Here is a 15,528-nt window from a genome sequence, read left to right on the forward strand (position 1 = left end):
GTATCTTCTCAGAAACTCTCCTCCTGGAACTTACTTAGGCAGCAGCATTTCTGGAGCAACCAGAAGGGATGGAAAAGTCAAGGAAAGAGAGAATAAAGCTCCAGTCCCTGAAGATGGAGTGTCTGCAGGTGAAACTCAGCAGGATACACAATCATGGCCTGAATTTTAAAAACCAGAGACTAGCTTCCAGGTCACACAGTCATCCATCAACAATGTGCCCTGGAATTTTCCTTAACACACTGTGAAATATTTCAGCATATATAATCTGAATTGTCATTGAAGAGTTAATGTCACTTTAAGGGATCTATCTGAGGGGATGTCAATGGGCTGAAAACAGCCATTTCTGGAGAAAAGCCTTTAGGTTCCTTTTTGCACTGTCCCACTCCAGAGTCCTCTCTGTAGGGTAACCCAAGAATTCATAGGTCCTTGGTTCTGAGGAGCAGACCTGGAAGTGCTTTGACAACACCTCCAGCATAGCACACTGGAGAGAGAAACAACACCCCTTGCAGGGCTGCCCACAGCCAGAGCCCCATCTGCACTCTGGGTTTGTGCTCAGCTCCCCCGCAGCCCTGTGTCACTGTGTCACTCAGAGCACAGTAATACACAGCCGAGTCTGATGCTTGCACTGCCCGTTTCTGCAGGTGGAAGGACCTGTCACTCTGAACAAGAGTGGCCTGAAAACCTTCACTCTTTGGCTTTGGGTCTGACATCGAGCCCTTCAGGAGAAGTCGAGGAGCTTTGTTGAGATGCTGGATATACCAGAAATGATAGGGAGAAAAACCAGCAGTCTGGTAAGTGCAGTTCAGGGTCATGAGAGCCCCCTCTGAGACAGTCACTGGGCCTTCTGTCTGGTTCACTGAGTCACCATTGGTCCCTCCTACAAGAAAATCACTTTGTTATCATAGAAATGTACAGGAGGAGAGTTTTCAGCCAGAGAAGGAAAGTAAAACTTACCTATAGTTATAAGAAAGTGAAAAATCATTAACATTTAGAATAAAATATTACTTACTGAATATTAAGATGATCAGAAGAACTGAGTGAGTGACAGAATGCATTTTCCCAAAAGAAAACGATCCTTGTTCTCTGGAATACACCAGTCTAACAAATCTAGTCTCCATCTGGATGTTACAGAAGCTCCTCGCTCAGAAACCGAGCGCCCGTTTCTGTACTGCAGCAATATTCTGTCTTGTGGCTACAAAGCTAGCAAGTGAAAGCAGCTCCTGAATCCAATGAGGAACCATATCTGAAGGAAGCCCCGCCCTCTGGTGGTGATCGTGAAAATTGCACTACAGTCGAGTCTGACCTATTCCTCCTGATAATAGCTTGTGGGGTACATACAGGCAAATAGGACAGGACCCTAAGGAGAGAGTCCTAAACATAAGCTTGCTTGGGGAGTATTCTATTATTACTTCCATAATTTTATGCATGGTACGTGTATCCCTAGCTTCGCAAGAAACCCCAGTCACAATCTCTAGATGGAATAGTCAGAGGTTTCTTCCTTGCATATGCCTCCAAGATTCCCATGGGACAGAGAAGGATCCCCCTGAATGGAAAGTGTTTCCTCCTCTCCTCAAGTCATCTCTCTGAAGTACTTATATTCATGTTGACTCTGTCAACATGCCGTGGAGAAAATTTTATCTAAGGCAGGTGTCAAACAATATGTAGTTAAATGCTAAGGTTATATCTTGATTTATCATGGAATGACAGATTTGTAAAACACAATAAAAGTAAAATACTTGACTTATTTTTCACTGATATCGGTACAGTTGATCTTCCAATTGGAAAACTGTTTTTGGATCTTGAACATCAGGGAGCACAGAGATAAGGAACAGATGAGATGAGCACTAACATTGCCCAGCTTCCTTCATGCCAGCTTCCAGGCACCAGTGCATGAGGGATTTACCAAAATAGTGCAGCTGTCTCATTTTGGGATTGAAACAGAATAGGAGAATGGAGATCCTGAAATACCTAAAAATTGTGGGCCTCTGTACAGGAGAGGAGGAAGGTTGACAAAGAGAGAGAGAGAGAGATAAGCGCAAGGCAGGGGTTGGTGGGGAGAGTAGGGGGAGAGTTGGACCATCCTCGGAGGACAGCAACCTTACCCCTTTAGCCTCATGAGGGACAAGTGACCTTACTTAGGTAACCTGGTTCTTGAAACGTCTTTTTACCTCTTGTCACATAGTTGTTTTAATTCAACAAAGTATTTTTTTTAGAATGTCAAGTTTAGATGCTTAATATATCAGCCAGGCACTCTTCATTCCTGAGGCATGTGTGTGGTGTTTATCTGTCTTCTGTTTGTTTGTTTGTTTGTTTAATTAGGGACTCGGGAATCTCAGTGGAAAGAACTGTTTGCTCAGTGTCTGTCAGCCTGTTTGTCTAGTTTCTTGTGCAATCATTTGTGCTAGTGAAGCGAACCCAGAGAAGATTTAATGGGGTCATTTAATAGCTTGTTCTTTTCTCTGGGATTGGGTTTCAGTTCACTTCGGTTCAGTTCCGTCTCTCAGTCGTGTCCGACTCTTTGCGACCCCATGAATCGCAGCACGCCAGGCCTCCCTGTCCATCACCATCTTCCGGAGTTCACTCAGACTCACGTCCATCGACTCCATGATGCCATCCAGCCATCTTATCCTCGGTTGTCCCCTTCTCTTCCTGCCCCCAATCCCTCCCAGCATCAGACTCTTTTCCAATGAGTTAACTCTTTTCCTGAGGTGGCCAAAGTACTAGAGTTTCAGCTTTAGCATCATTCCTTCCAAAGAAATCCCAGGGCTGATCTCCTTCAGAATGGACTGCTTGGATCTCCTTGCAGTCCAAGGGACTCTCAAGAGTCTTCTCCAACACCACAGTTCAAAGCATCAATTCTTCGGTGCTCAGCTTTCTTCACAGTCCAACTCTCACATCCATACATGACCACAGGAAAAACCATAGCCTTGACTAGACGGACCTTAGTCGGCAAAGTAATGTCTCTGCTTTTGAATATGCTATCTAGGTTGGTCATAACTTTTCTCACAAAGAGTAAGCGTCTTTTAATTTCATGGCTGCAGTCACCATCTGCAGTGATTTGGGAGCCCCCAAAAAAAAGTCTGACACTGTTTCCACTGTTTCCCCATCTATTTCCCATGTAATGATGGGACCGGATGCCATGATCTTCAATTTCTGAATGTTGAGCTTTAAGCCAACTTTTTCGCTCTCCTCTTGCACTTTCATCAAGAGGCTTTTTAGTTCCTCTTCACTTTCTGCCATAAGGGTGGTGTCATCTGTGTATCTGAGGTTACTGATATTTCTCCCAGCAATCTTGATTCCAGCTTGTGTTTCTTCCAGTCCAGCGTTTCTCATGATGTACTCTGCATATAAGTTAAATAAGCAGGGTAAGAATATACAGCCTTGATGTCCTCCTTTTCCTATTTGGAACCAGTCTGTTGTTCCATGTCCAGTTCTAATTGTTGCTTCCTGACCTGAATACAGATTTCTCAAGAGGCAGGTTAGGTGGTCTGGTATTCCCATCTCTTTCAGAATTTTCCACAGTCTATTGTGATCCACACAGTCAAAAGCTTTGGCATAGTCAATAAAGCAGAAATAGATGTTTTTCTGGAACTCTCTTGCTTTTTCCATGATCCAGCGGATGTTGGCAATTTGATCTCTGGTTCCTCTGCCTTTTCTAAAACCAGCTTGAACATCAGGGAGTTCACGGTTCATGTATTGCTGAAGCCTGGCTTGGAGAATTTTGAGCATTACTTTTCTAGCATGTGAGATGAGTGCAATTGTGTGGTAGTTTGAGCATTCTTTTGCATTGCCTTTCTTTGGGATTGGAATGAAAACTGACCTTTTCCAGTCCTGTGGCCACTGCTGAGTCTTACAAATTTGCTGGCATATTGAGTGCAGCACTTCCACAACATCATCTTTCAGGATTTGAAACAGCTCAATTGGAATTCCATCACCTCCACTAGCTTTGTTCATAGTGATGCTTTCGAAGGCCCACTTGAGTTCACATTCCAAGATGTCTGGCTCTAGATTAGTGATCACGTCATCATGATTATCTGGGTCATGAAGATCTTTTTTGTACATTTCTTCCGTGTGTTCTTGCCACCTCTTCTTAATATCTTCTGCTTCTGTTAGATCCATACAATTTCTGTCCTTTATCAAGCCCATCTTTGCATGAAATGTTCCCTTGGTATCTCTTATTTTCTTGAAGATATCTCTAGTCTTTCCCATTCTGTTGTTTCCCTCTATTTCTTTGCACTGATCGCGGAAAATGGCTTTCTTATCTCTCTTGCTATTCTTTGGAACTCTGCATTCAGATGCCTATATCTTTCCTTTTCTCCTTGGCTTTTCGCCTCTCTTCTTTTCACAGCTATTTGTAAGGCCTCCCCAGACAGCCATTTTGCTTTTTTGCCTTTCTTTTCCATGGGGATGGTCTTGATCCCTGTCTCCTGTACAATGTCACAAACCTCATTCCGTAGTTCGTCAGGCACTCTATCTATCAGATCTAGGCCCTTAAATCTACTTCTCACTTCCACTGTATAATCATACGGGATTTGATTTAGGTCATTCCTGAATGGTCTAGTGGTTTGCCTACTTTCTTCAATTTAAGTCTGAATTTGGCAATAAGGAGTTCATGATCTGAGCCACAGTCAGCTCCTGGTCTTGTTTTTGTCCATCTTTGGCTGCAAAGAATATAATCAATCTGATTTCGGTGTTGACCATCTGGTGATGTCCATGTGTAGAGTCTTCTCTTGTGTTGTTGGAAGAGGGTGTTTGCTATGACCAGTGCATTTTCTTGGCAAAACTCTATTAGTCTTTGCCCTGCCTCATTCCGCATTCCAAGGCCAAATTTGCCTGTTACTCCAGGTGTTTCTTGACTTCCTACTTTTGCATTCCAGTCCCCTATAATGAAAAAGACATCTTTTTTGGGTGTTAGCCTTAAAAGGTCTTGTAGGTCTTCATAAAACCATTCAACATCAGCTTATGCGAAGTCTAACTATAATATGGTAAGAAGTCAAAACATTGTTCCTTGGTGACATAAGCCATTCTGAGGCCTGGGAACGTTGTGGCTGCAGACAGCTGGAGGGCTGCCTGACACAGGCTCTCAGGGCCGCGCTGTCCATCCAGTAACAATGGCTGTGACTCAGTCAGATGAACCAAGAACAGTCTTCTTCAAATGTGCCTTTTTCACCTACAGATATTTTCTCACCAGTTAAAATTAATTTTGTTAGTTCTTACCAAAACTGGGGTCATTTTTAATGCGCATCTGTTTGCTGAGCTGTTCTTCTTGTTTGTTTTTTGTCTGTGCCAGGTCTTATTTTAGGCGTGTGGGATCTAGTTCCCTGACCTGGGATCGAACCTGGGCCTCCTGCAATGTGAGTGCAGAGTCCTACTCACTGAACCAACCCTCCACCTAAAATTAGCATCTTGAGTTGAAGTTATCATGCTGGCAGGACTCTCTGGTTCCACAGATCACCTAGATTCTCTTAAACTCTTGTGAATTTTCAGGAATCCCTAGCCTCAGCATTCATTCTGGAAAGTTACAGGGTTTTCTACAATGTGGAAACCAAAATCAGACACAATTCCTACCTCAAATTGCTTTCAGTTGATTGAGGAGCAGGTAAGCTAAAACAAACAAACAAACAAAAATCCTATGCCCTGTCTGTACTCCCACTAGCCTGGACCCCGTGAAATGAGGGATCAGACCGAAAGCAGAGAACTGACGAGTTACCACTAGGGAAATAAAACCTGGTAGAATACTTGTATTTCCCCACCATTAAGATTTATTTGTGTTCTTTCACCCCCCTCTCCATTTCTAGGTCTGTTTATTAAGATGTTGAACCCCCAGTGCACAGGTGGCCAGCACCCAGCGTGCAGGACTCCAGGATGTCAGGGAGGAAGGCAGTGCTTACCTTCAGGTGGGTGTCCAGATTCTCCCTAAGTGATGACGGTGAGCACATCTGCCAAGACCATAAAACTACTGTAACTATTAAACTCTGCATTTAAGTAGTTGTGCCAACAAATTGGGCTTCCCAGGTGCTAAGTGATAAAGAATCTGCCTACCAATTGAGGAGACGAGGGTTCAGTCCCTGGGTCAGAAAGATTCCCTGGAGAAGGGAATAGCATCCCACTCCAGTATCTTGCCTGGAAAATTCCATGGACAGAGGAGCCTGTTGGGCTACAGTCCACGGGGTCACAAAGAGTCAGACACCATTAGCAACTCACGCACGCCTATAAATTCTGAAATGACAATGATTAGTATCCTGGCCACATCTCACAGACTGCCCAGCAGTAAAACATACATCCCTTCCCGCCCGCTGCGCGCACCACTGTCCTTCCAGAAAGGCTGCTCCCGGAAGGTGCAGACAGGAGTTCAGCCTGCAGAGATGCAGAGGGACTCTCTGTGCACTGGGCACGATCGCATCAGAGACGCAGAGCAGTGACCCAAGCGGCTCTGCCTTCCTGCTCCCGAGCAGAGGGGAGGGGAGATGCTCCCGCTTCGGGAGGCGGGACACTTTCTCTAGTTTCTTGAGCAGGTGAAAGAGCTCACTCTGCTGCCAAGATAACTGATTGTAAGAGGACACAAACACTTTTTCCATGTGTCTGAAATATGACTGATTGATGAATTGATTTTCCGTGTTTTTGTTGCTGTTCAGTCCCTAGCTCATGTCTGACTCTTTACAATCTCAGGAACTGCAGCACGCCAGGAGCTTTGTTCTCTCTTTCCTTGACTTTTCTATCCCTTCTGTTTGCTCCAGAAACGCTGCTGCCTAAGTAAGTTCCAAGAGGACACCTTCCTGACAAGATATTCCTTCTGAAGGGCCCTGTGGATCAGAGCAGCTCACTCTGTAAATATTGCAGGTGTTGTGTGTCCTTCCCTGTCCTTTACTATCAACCAGAGTTTGCTAAACTCAATTCCAATGAGTCAGTGATGCCATCCAACCATCTTATCCTCTGTCACCTCCTTATCCTCTTGCCCTCAATCTTCCCCAGTATCAGGGTCTTCTCCAGTGAATCGGTTCCTCACATCAGGTGGTCAAAATATTGGAACTTCAGCTTCAAGATAAGTCCTTCCAATGAATATTCAGGGTTGATATCCTTTAGGATTGACTGGTTTGTTCTCCTTGCAGTCCAAGGGACTCTCAAGAGTCTTCTCCAACATCACAGCTGGAAAGCATCAATTCTTTGGCACTCAGGCTTCTTTATTGTTCAACTTTCACATCCATACATGATTACTGGGAACCATAGCTCTGACTATATGGACCTTTGTGGGTAAAGTAATGTCTCTGCTTTTTAATATGCTGTCTAGTTTGGTCATAACTTTTCTTCCGAGGAGCAAGCATCTTTTAATTTCATGGCTGCAGTCACCATTTGCAGTGATTTTGAAGCCCAAGATAATTAAATCTGTCACTATTTCCTCATTTTTCCTATCTATTTGCCATAAAGTGACGAGATCCAGCTTTTTCACTCTCCTCTTTCACCTGCATCAAGAGGTTCTTTAGTTTCCTTTCACTTTCTGCCATCAGAGTAGAATCATCTGCATACCATTGTGGTTGTTGATATTTCTCCTGGCAATATTGATTCCAGCTTGTGAGTCATCCAGCCCTGCATTTCACATGATGTACTCCACGTATAATTTAAATAATCAGGGTGACAATATATAGCCTTGACGTACTCCTTTCCCAATTATGACCCAGTGCATTGTTCCATGTCCAGTACTAACTGTTGCTTCTTGTCCTGCATACAGGTTTCTTGGGTATTCCCATCTCTTTAAAAATTTTCCACAGTTTATTGTGATCCACACAGTCAAAGGTTTTAGTGTAGTCAATGAAGCAGAAGTAGATTTTTAAAATCCCCTTGCTTTTTCTGTGATCCAGCAGATATTGGGTCTGCTCTGGTTCCTCTGCCTTTTCTAACCCAGCTTCTACAACAGAAATTCTTGGTTCATGTACTGCTGAAGCCTAGCTTGAATGATTTTGAGCATAATCTTGCTAACATGTGAAATGATTGCAACTGTATAGTAATTTGAACATTGTTTGGGATTCATTTCGATGAGATGAGGTTACTGAGAAAGAGACTATCTTGTGCCTAGTTTGAATACAAACAATACACACAATGCCTGCGATGTTTACAGAGTGGGCTGCTCTCATCCACAGGGCCATTGACAGAAGGAATATCTTCTCAGAAACTCTCCTCCTGGAACTCACTTACGCAGCAGCATTTCTGGAGCAACTAGAAGGGATGGAAAAGTCAAGGAAAGAAAGAATAAATCTCCTGTCACTGAAGATGGAGAGTCTGCAGGTGAAACTCAGCAGGATACACAATCTTGGACTGAATTTTAAAAACCAGAGACTAGCTTCCAGGTCACACAGTCATCCATCAACAATGTGCCCTGGAATTTTCCTTAACACGCTGTGAAATATTTCAGCATATATAATCTGAATTGTCATTGAAGAGTTAATGTCATTTTAAGGGATTCTATCTGGGGGGATGTCAATGGGCTGAAAACAGGCATTTCTGGAGAAAAGTGCTTAGGTTCCTTTTTGCACTGTCCCGCTCCAGATTCCTCTCTGTGGGGCAACCCAAGAATTCATAGGTACTTGGCTCTGAGGAGCAGACCTGGAAGAACTTTGGCAATACCTCTAGCATAGCAAACTGGAGAGAGAAACAACACCCCCTTGCAGGGCTGCCCACAGCCAGAGCCCCATCTGCACTCTGGGTTTGTGCTCAGCTCCCCCGCAGCCCTGTGTCACTGTGTCACTCAGAGCACAGTAGTACACAGCCGAGTCTGATGCTTGCACTGCCCGTTTCTGCAGGTGGAAGGACCTGTCACTCTGAACAAGGGTGGCCTGAAAACCTTCATTCTTTGGCTTCGGGTCTGACATCAAGCCCTTCAGGAGGAGTTGAGGAGCCTTGTTTAGGTGCTGGATGTACCAGAAAAGAAAGGGAGCTGAATTAGCAGTCTGGTAAGTGCAGTTCAGGGTCATGAGAGCCCCCTCTGAGACAGTCACTGGGCCTTCTGTCTGGTTCACTGAGTCACCATTGTTCTCTCCTACAAGAAAATCACTTTGTTATAATAGAAATTACAGAAGAGGAGTTTTCAGTCAGAGAAGAAAAATTAAACTTACCTATAGTTATAAGAAAGTGAAAAATCATTAACATTTGGAATAAAATGTTACTTACTGAATATTAAGACGATCAGAAGAACTGAGTGAGTGGCAGAATGCATGTTTGCAAAAGAAAACGATCCTTGTTCCCTGCAATACACCAGTCAAACAAATCTAGTCTCCATCTGGATGTTACAGAAGCTCCTCACTCAGAAACTGAGAGCCCCTTTCTGTACTGCAGCAATATTCTGTCTTGTGGCTACAAAGCAGGCAAGTGAAACCAGCTCCTGAATACAGTGAGGAACCGCATCTGAAGGAAGCCCCGCCCTCTGGTGGTGATCGTGAAAATTGCACTACAGTCGAGTCTGACTTATTCCTCCTGATAATAGTTTGTGGGATTACATACAGGAGAATGGGACAGAACCCTAAGAAGAGAGTCCTAAACATAAGCGTGCTTGGGGAATATTCTTTTATTACTTCCATAATTTTTTGCATGGTACAGGTATCTCTGGCTTCGCAAGAAACACCAGTTACAATTTCTAGATGGAATAGTCAGAGGTTTCTTCCTTCCATGTGTCTCCGATTCCCATGGGACAGAGAAGGATCCCTCTGTATGGAAAGTGCTCCCTCCTCTCCCCAAGTCATTTCTCTGAAGTAGTTATATTCATGTTGACTCTGCCAACATGCTGTGGAGAAAATTTTATCTAAGGCAGGTGTCAAATAATGTGTAGTTAAATGCTAAGGTTATTATCCTGATTTATCATGGAATGACAGATTTGTAAAACACAATAAAAGTAAAATACGTGACTTCTTTTTCCGTGATAACAGTAGAGTTGATCTTCCAGTTGGAAAACTATTTTTGGACCTTGAACGTCAGGGAACACAGAGATAAGGAAAACAGATGAGATGAGCACTAACATTGCCCAGCTTCCTTCATGGAGGCAGCTTCTAGGCACCAGTGCACGAGGGATTTACCAAAAATAGTGCAGCTGTCTCCTTGTGGGATTGAGACAGATAAGGAAAATGGAGATCCTGAAATACCTAAAAATTGTGGACCTCTGTACAGGAGAGGAGGAATGCTGACGAAAAGAGAGAGAGAGATAAGCGCAAGGCAGGAGTGGGAGGATTCGGGGAGGGGGGGTGCAGTTGGACTATCTTTGTATGACGGCAACCTTACACCTTTAGCCTCATGAGGGACAGGTGGCCTTACTTCGGTAACCCGGTTCTTGAAACACAATCACTATCATTTTACGTCTTGTCACACAGTTGTTTTAACTTAACGAAGTATTTTTTAGAATGTCAAGTTTAGATGCTTAATATGTTAGCCAGGCACTCTGCATTCCAGAGGCATGTGCACGTGGTGTTCATCTGTCTTCTGTTTATTTGTTTTATTAGGGATTCAGGAATCTCTATGGAAAGAACTGTTCGCTCAGTGTCTGTCAGCCCATTTGTCTAGTTTCCTGTGCAGTTATCCGGGCTAGTGAAGTGAACCCTGAAGAAGATTTAACGTGGTCATTTCACAGCTTGTTTTCTCTAGGGTTGGGTTTACCTTACGCAAAGTGAGGCTATATTACAGTAAGAAGTCAAAACATTGTTCTTTGCTGACATACACCATTCTAAGGCGTGGGAATGCTGCTTCCACAGACAGCTAGGAGGTTGCCTTACACGGGATGTCAGGGCAGTGCTGTGACTCTTAGTTGAATTAAGTCCAATTTGTTTATTTTTGTTTTTATTTCCAATACTCTAGGAGGTGGGTCAAAGAGGATTGTGCTGTGATGTATGTCAAAGAGTGATCTGCCTATGTTTTCCTCTAGGAGTTTTATGGATTCTGGCCTTCATTCAAGTCGTTAATCCATTTTGAGTTTATTTTGTGTATCGTGTTGAGAAGGGTTCTAGTGTCATCCTTTTACCTTTAGATTTCCAATTATCTTCCAATTAAAAATAAATGTTTCTAAATGACAATGATCAAGTCAGTTGAACTCAAGAGCTGCTGCTAAGTCACTTTAGTCGTGTCCGACTCTGTGCAACCCCATAGATGGCAGCCCACCAGGCTCCCCCATCCCTGGGATTCTCCAGGCAAGAACACTGGAGTGCGGTGCCATTTCTTTCTCCAATGCAAGAAAATGATAAGTGAAAGTAAAGTCGCTCAGTGGTGTCCAACTCTTAGTGACCCCATGGACTGCAGCCCACCAGGCTCCTCCATCCATGGGATTTTCCAGGCAAGAGTACTGGAGTGGGGTGCCATTGCCTTCTGCGGAACTCAAGAGCAATCTTCTTCAAATGATTCCTAATAATGGACATAGAATTTCTCAACAGTCAAAATGACCTGTTTTTCTAAAATTAGGGTATTTTTTTAAAATGCACAGCTATTTGCTGAGTTGTTCTGTTTTGTTTTTGGTTTTGGCTGTGCCAAGTCTTAATTTCGGCTTGTGAGATCTAGTCCCCTGACCAAGGATCAAACTCAGGCCCCCGGCACTGGGAGTGCAGAGTCCCAGCCCCTGGACCAAAGTTCCCAGTACAATTAGCGTCTTGAGTCAAGTTATCATGCTGGCAGCACTCTGGCTCAGCGGATCCCCGAGGTTCTCTTAAGCTCTTGTGCATATTCAGGAATCTCTGGGTTCCAGCATTCATTCTGGAAACTTACAGAGTTGTCTACAACTTGGAAACCAAAACCAGACATGATTCCTATCTCAGACTGCTTTCAGTTGACTGAGGAGCAGGTTAAAAAAAAAAAAAATCCTCTGCTCTGTCTGGTCCCACCAGCCTGGACCCAGAGATGTGGAATGAAGGATCAGACCGGAAGTAGAGAGCTGACACAGTTACCACCAGGGGAATAAAACCTGCTTGGATACTTTCCTTTCACTGTTCAGATTTCGTTTTGTTTTTTTCATCTCCCTCTCCCTTCCTAGGCCCTGTTGATCAAGATGTTGAAGCCCCAGTGTTCAGGGGTCCAACACCCAGTGTGCAAGACTCTAGGTTGTTTGGAGGAAATCTGTGTTTACCTTCAGGTGGGTGTTCAGACATCCCCCCTGTTAAATAAGGATGGGGACTACATCCTCCAGGAATATTAAAACCATTATAACTATTAAATTCTGCATTTTTATAGTTGTGCCTATAAATTTTTAAATGACAATGATTCAGTGTTTATGCCACATCTCCTAGACTGCCCAGAAATAAAACATATATCTCTTTTCTCCTTCAGTGTCCCCCACTATTCTTAAAGCAAGTCTGGTCCCGAAGTTGCAGACAGGAGTTCAGCCTGCAGAGATGCGCAGGGTAAACTCTGTGCAATGGGCCCAGTTGTAGCAGAGATGCAGAGACTGACCCAAGGGGCTCCACATTCCCGCTCATAAGCAGAGGAGTGGGGAGATGTTCCTGCCTTGGGAGGGGCTGACACTCTCTCCTAGTTTCTTGGAGCACGTGAAAAACTCAGTCCACTCCAAGGGTAGTCTGCCTTCAAACAGGGTACAGGATGAGAATAACTTCTTTGCCAGTGATCACATCATCTCAGGGAAAATGAATTCATCAATCAATCAAGTTTCAGATATATTGAAAAAATGTTTATATACTCTTAAAATAATAGGAAAAACTCTCTCCTTAACTCACACAGCGATTTTGTATCTCACAAGTTATCCAATAGCAGTATATTTTTTTTAGGTGAAAAATGCCATTTCTTCAATATCTTTTATCTTGACATGTGAAACTTTGCTGAATGTTCATAAACTGTGTGCAAGGCTGAAAGCAAATCAGTTTGAAGGCTGCAGTGAATAGTGATCATGTCTTAGAGCATTTTCCATTGATCTGTCAACAAATAGGGGAAAATTCACCTTCAGTTATATAGTCGGGGGAATTAAAGTGGCCCTGCCTGGCGCTGAGAAGGGCACTTTTATGTTGAGCATAAGTCACCTGCTCTTCTCTGTCAGGATCGGGGGCTTGTCGGGAGGGGCTGCTGAGATGGGAACATTGACCCCAGGGCTACCAAACCCTGTAGGCAACATTCCTAGCAGCACCAACACGGCCCTGACTTTTCACTGAGCTTTGGTTCCTTTCTTGAAAAATAAGGAGAAACTTTGTCTTATAAAAAATAAAATGACATGAATGAAAATCTGATGTAGGTACTGGAACAAACTCTGCCTTTTATATTAATAATGGTCATCAGTGAGTGATCCCTGCTGTATCAAGATGCTGTAATATTAACTGTGCTTAATATTTTATTTATAGAAAACACACAGGCAGGTGTGTTTATATATATTTTAATTTTATAATGATTTTAAACAGAAAGATATATAGATAATTTTGATTGTTAAGTCCATAAAGTAGGTTCTATTATTGCCATTTTACATATTAAGAAACTGATACACATAGAGACTAAGGAGTACATCAAAAGTGATGCTGTGATGCAGATGACAGGGTTTGAATCCAGCTAATTTCAATTCATCTTTTTGTTAAGGGTGATATCAAATGTATACCAAAGTGTTCGGGATGAAAGAGCAAAGTCTGGGCCTGTCCTCCCCTCCTGCCTGCATGTCTGTCCCTTTTCCTTTGCCCTCTCCCGTCCAGGGAGACAGAACAGTGTTCCTGATGTGTTAAAGGCAGGTGGCTTCCCATGTCACTCTATTCTCTTCCTGCGCCCGTGGCTTCTTATTACACTCTGAAGCAATGTGAGCAGCGCCTTGATAACTTCTACATCTAATAGTCCTTTCTTAAGTAAGGCAGGGTGTTAGGAACTCAAAAAGGATAGTGAACTAAGCGGTTCTGTGAGGTGAGTAAAATTTTGGAAAGGACTCCCCTGGTGGCTCAGACGGAAAAAATATCTGTCTGCAGTACAGGAGACCTAGGTTCTGTCCCTGGGTTGGGATGATCCCCTGGAGGAAAAAATGGCAACCCACTCGAGTTGTCCTGCCTGGGGAATGCCATGGACAGAGGAGCCTGGCAGCCTAGAGTCCATAGGGTCGCAAAAGAGTTGCACACGACTGAGCGACTCACACTAACTCAACTACAGCCTCATAACTAAGCTTTACACTTTACAGATGAGGAAGCAGAAAGTCGAAGAGAATGACTTGCTTAAAGTCACACAGTCTGCGCTTTAATGTCCTTTCTGCTACTATCCGGTACTGGATACTATTACAGCCCCCTGGAACATGAGCTCCATCAAAGCAGACATCACATCTGTCTTGCCAACTAATGTTTCCCCAGTGCTGACCAGAAAACTAAGAATGAATGAATAAGCTATACTGAAATTTCTCACACTGGGATCCATGCTGTGATGATAAAAATCACAGGAAAAAAAAACAGGTATATTTCCATGAGATGTTAATTCAGATTTTTTTGCTTTGTGGATCAGCTTCTATATTATGACTAATAAATTAAAATTTTACTTTTGGCTTTTCAAGTTGTAAATGGTAAATCTGCATAGATTTTAAACATAAAATGAGTCTATATAAAAGGCATTATGCAGTCAAACATGACTTTTGACCTCTACAAAAGGCAATGGCACCCCACTCCAGTACTCTTGCCTGGCAAATCCCATAAGTGGAGGAGCCTGGTAGGCTGCAGTCCATGGGGTCGCTAGGAGTCGGACACAACTGAGCGACTTAACTTTCACTTTTCACTTTCATGCATTGGAGAGGGAAATGGCAACCCACTCCAGTGTTCTTGCCTGGAGGGATTCTGGGGAGCCTGGTGGGCTGCCGTCTCTGGGATCAGACACAGTCGGACACGATTGAAGCGACTTAGCAGCAGCAGCAGCAGCCAGAGGATGTTGTGCTCTTAGATATTTTTATAGAGTAGCTAGAAATCCAGTTTTCAATGTGATGTCTATATTTAAATAATAGCCATAACTGCTAGCTTCATATACACAGTCCAAGGTTGCAGCCTCCTTCTCCACCACAGAAATTGCAGACTGGACTTGAGTTACCTTCTGGGTCATGCTGGATCCTGCAGGAAAGAGCCTTTACTTATACCCATGATGGTGTAGGGGATGAAGTGCTTAGGACCTAATGCCCCGATTCCATTGTCCATTATCCCTGCCTTTCAAGATGCATCAGGTAACAATGCTCTGCACTCCCCACAACCTTGGCACTGAGAGAGGGGCATGAGTCCTGTGTGTGGCCACCCTCACCAAGACAGACAGAGGCTCTGCCCGCCCTCGGCGCACTGGCAACCAGCACATGGGCAGCAGTGACGCGTCCTCTGCTCCATTTCAGATCCAGAGCTGAATTCTGCACCCTGTGCTCAAGAGGTCCAGGCAGAGCTCCTGGGCTGTGAGATGCTTCTGCCCCACGCAGGAAACTGAGTCAGCAGCTGGAAGGCTGTGTGTCTGTGTCGTGTCACATGCTTCCTTTCTAGGAGGGCAATGCTAGACTTCTGCACATCAGTTTGTCGAATTAGAACACTCTCAGACTAGAAATAAACAGTGGTAAAACAGAATCATGTTCAGTTC

At 43.8% G+C, this 15,528-nt stretch overlaps 2 pseudogenes; both read right to left on the minus strand.

Moving 5' to 3' along the window:
• Positions 1-319: 319 nt before the first annotated feature.
• On the minus strand, positions 320-1,055 carry LOC128054718 (T cell receptor alpha variable 18-like; annotated as a pseudogene).
• A 7,417-nt stretch (positions 1,056-8,472) lies between these two features.
• LOC128054719 (T cell receptor alpha variable 18-like) lies at positions 8,473-9,208 on the minus strand (annotated as a pseudogene).
• Positions 9,209-15,528: the final 6,320 nt, after the last annotated feature.

This window comes from Budorcas taxicolor, chromosome 10 (genome assembly GCF_023091745.1).
Source record: "Budorcas taxicolor isolate Tak-1 chromosome 10, Takin1.1, whole genome shotgun sequence".
NCBI classification, from domain to species: domain Eukaryota; kingdom Metazoa; phylum Chordata; class Mammalia; order Artiodactyla; family Bovidae; genus Budorcas; species Budorcas taxicolor.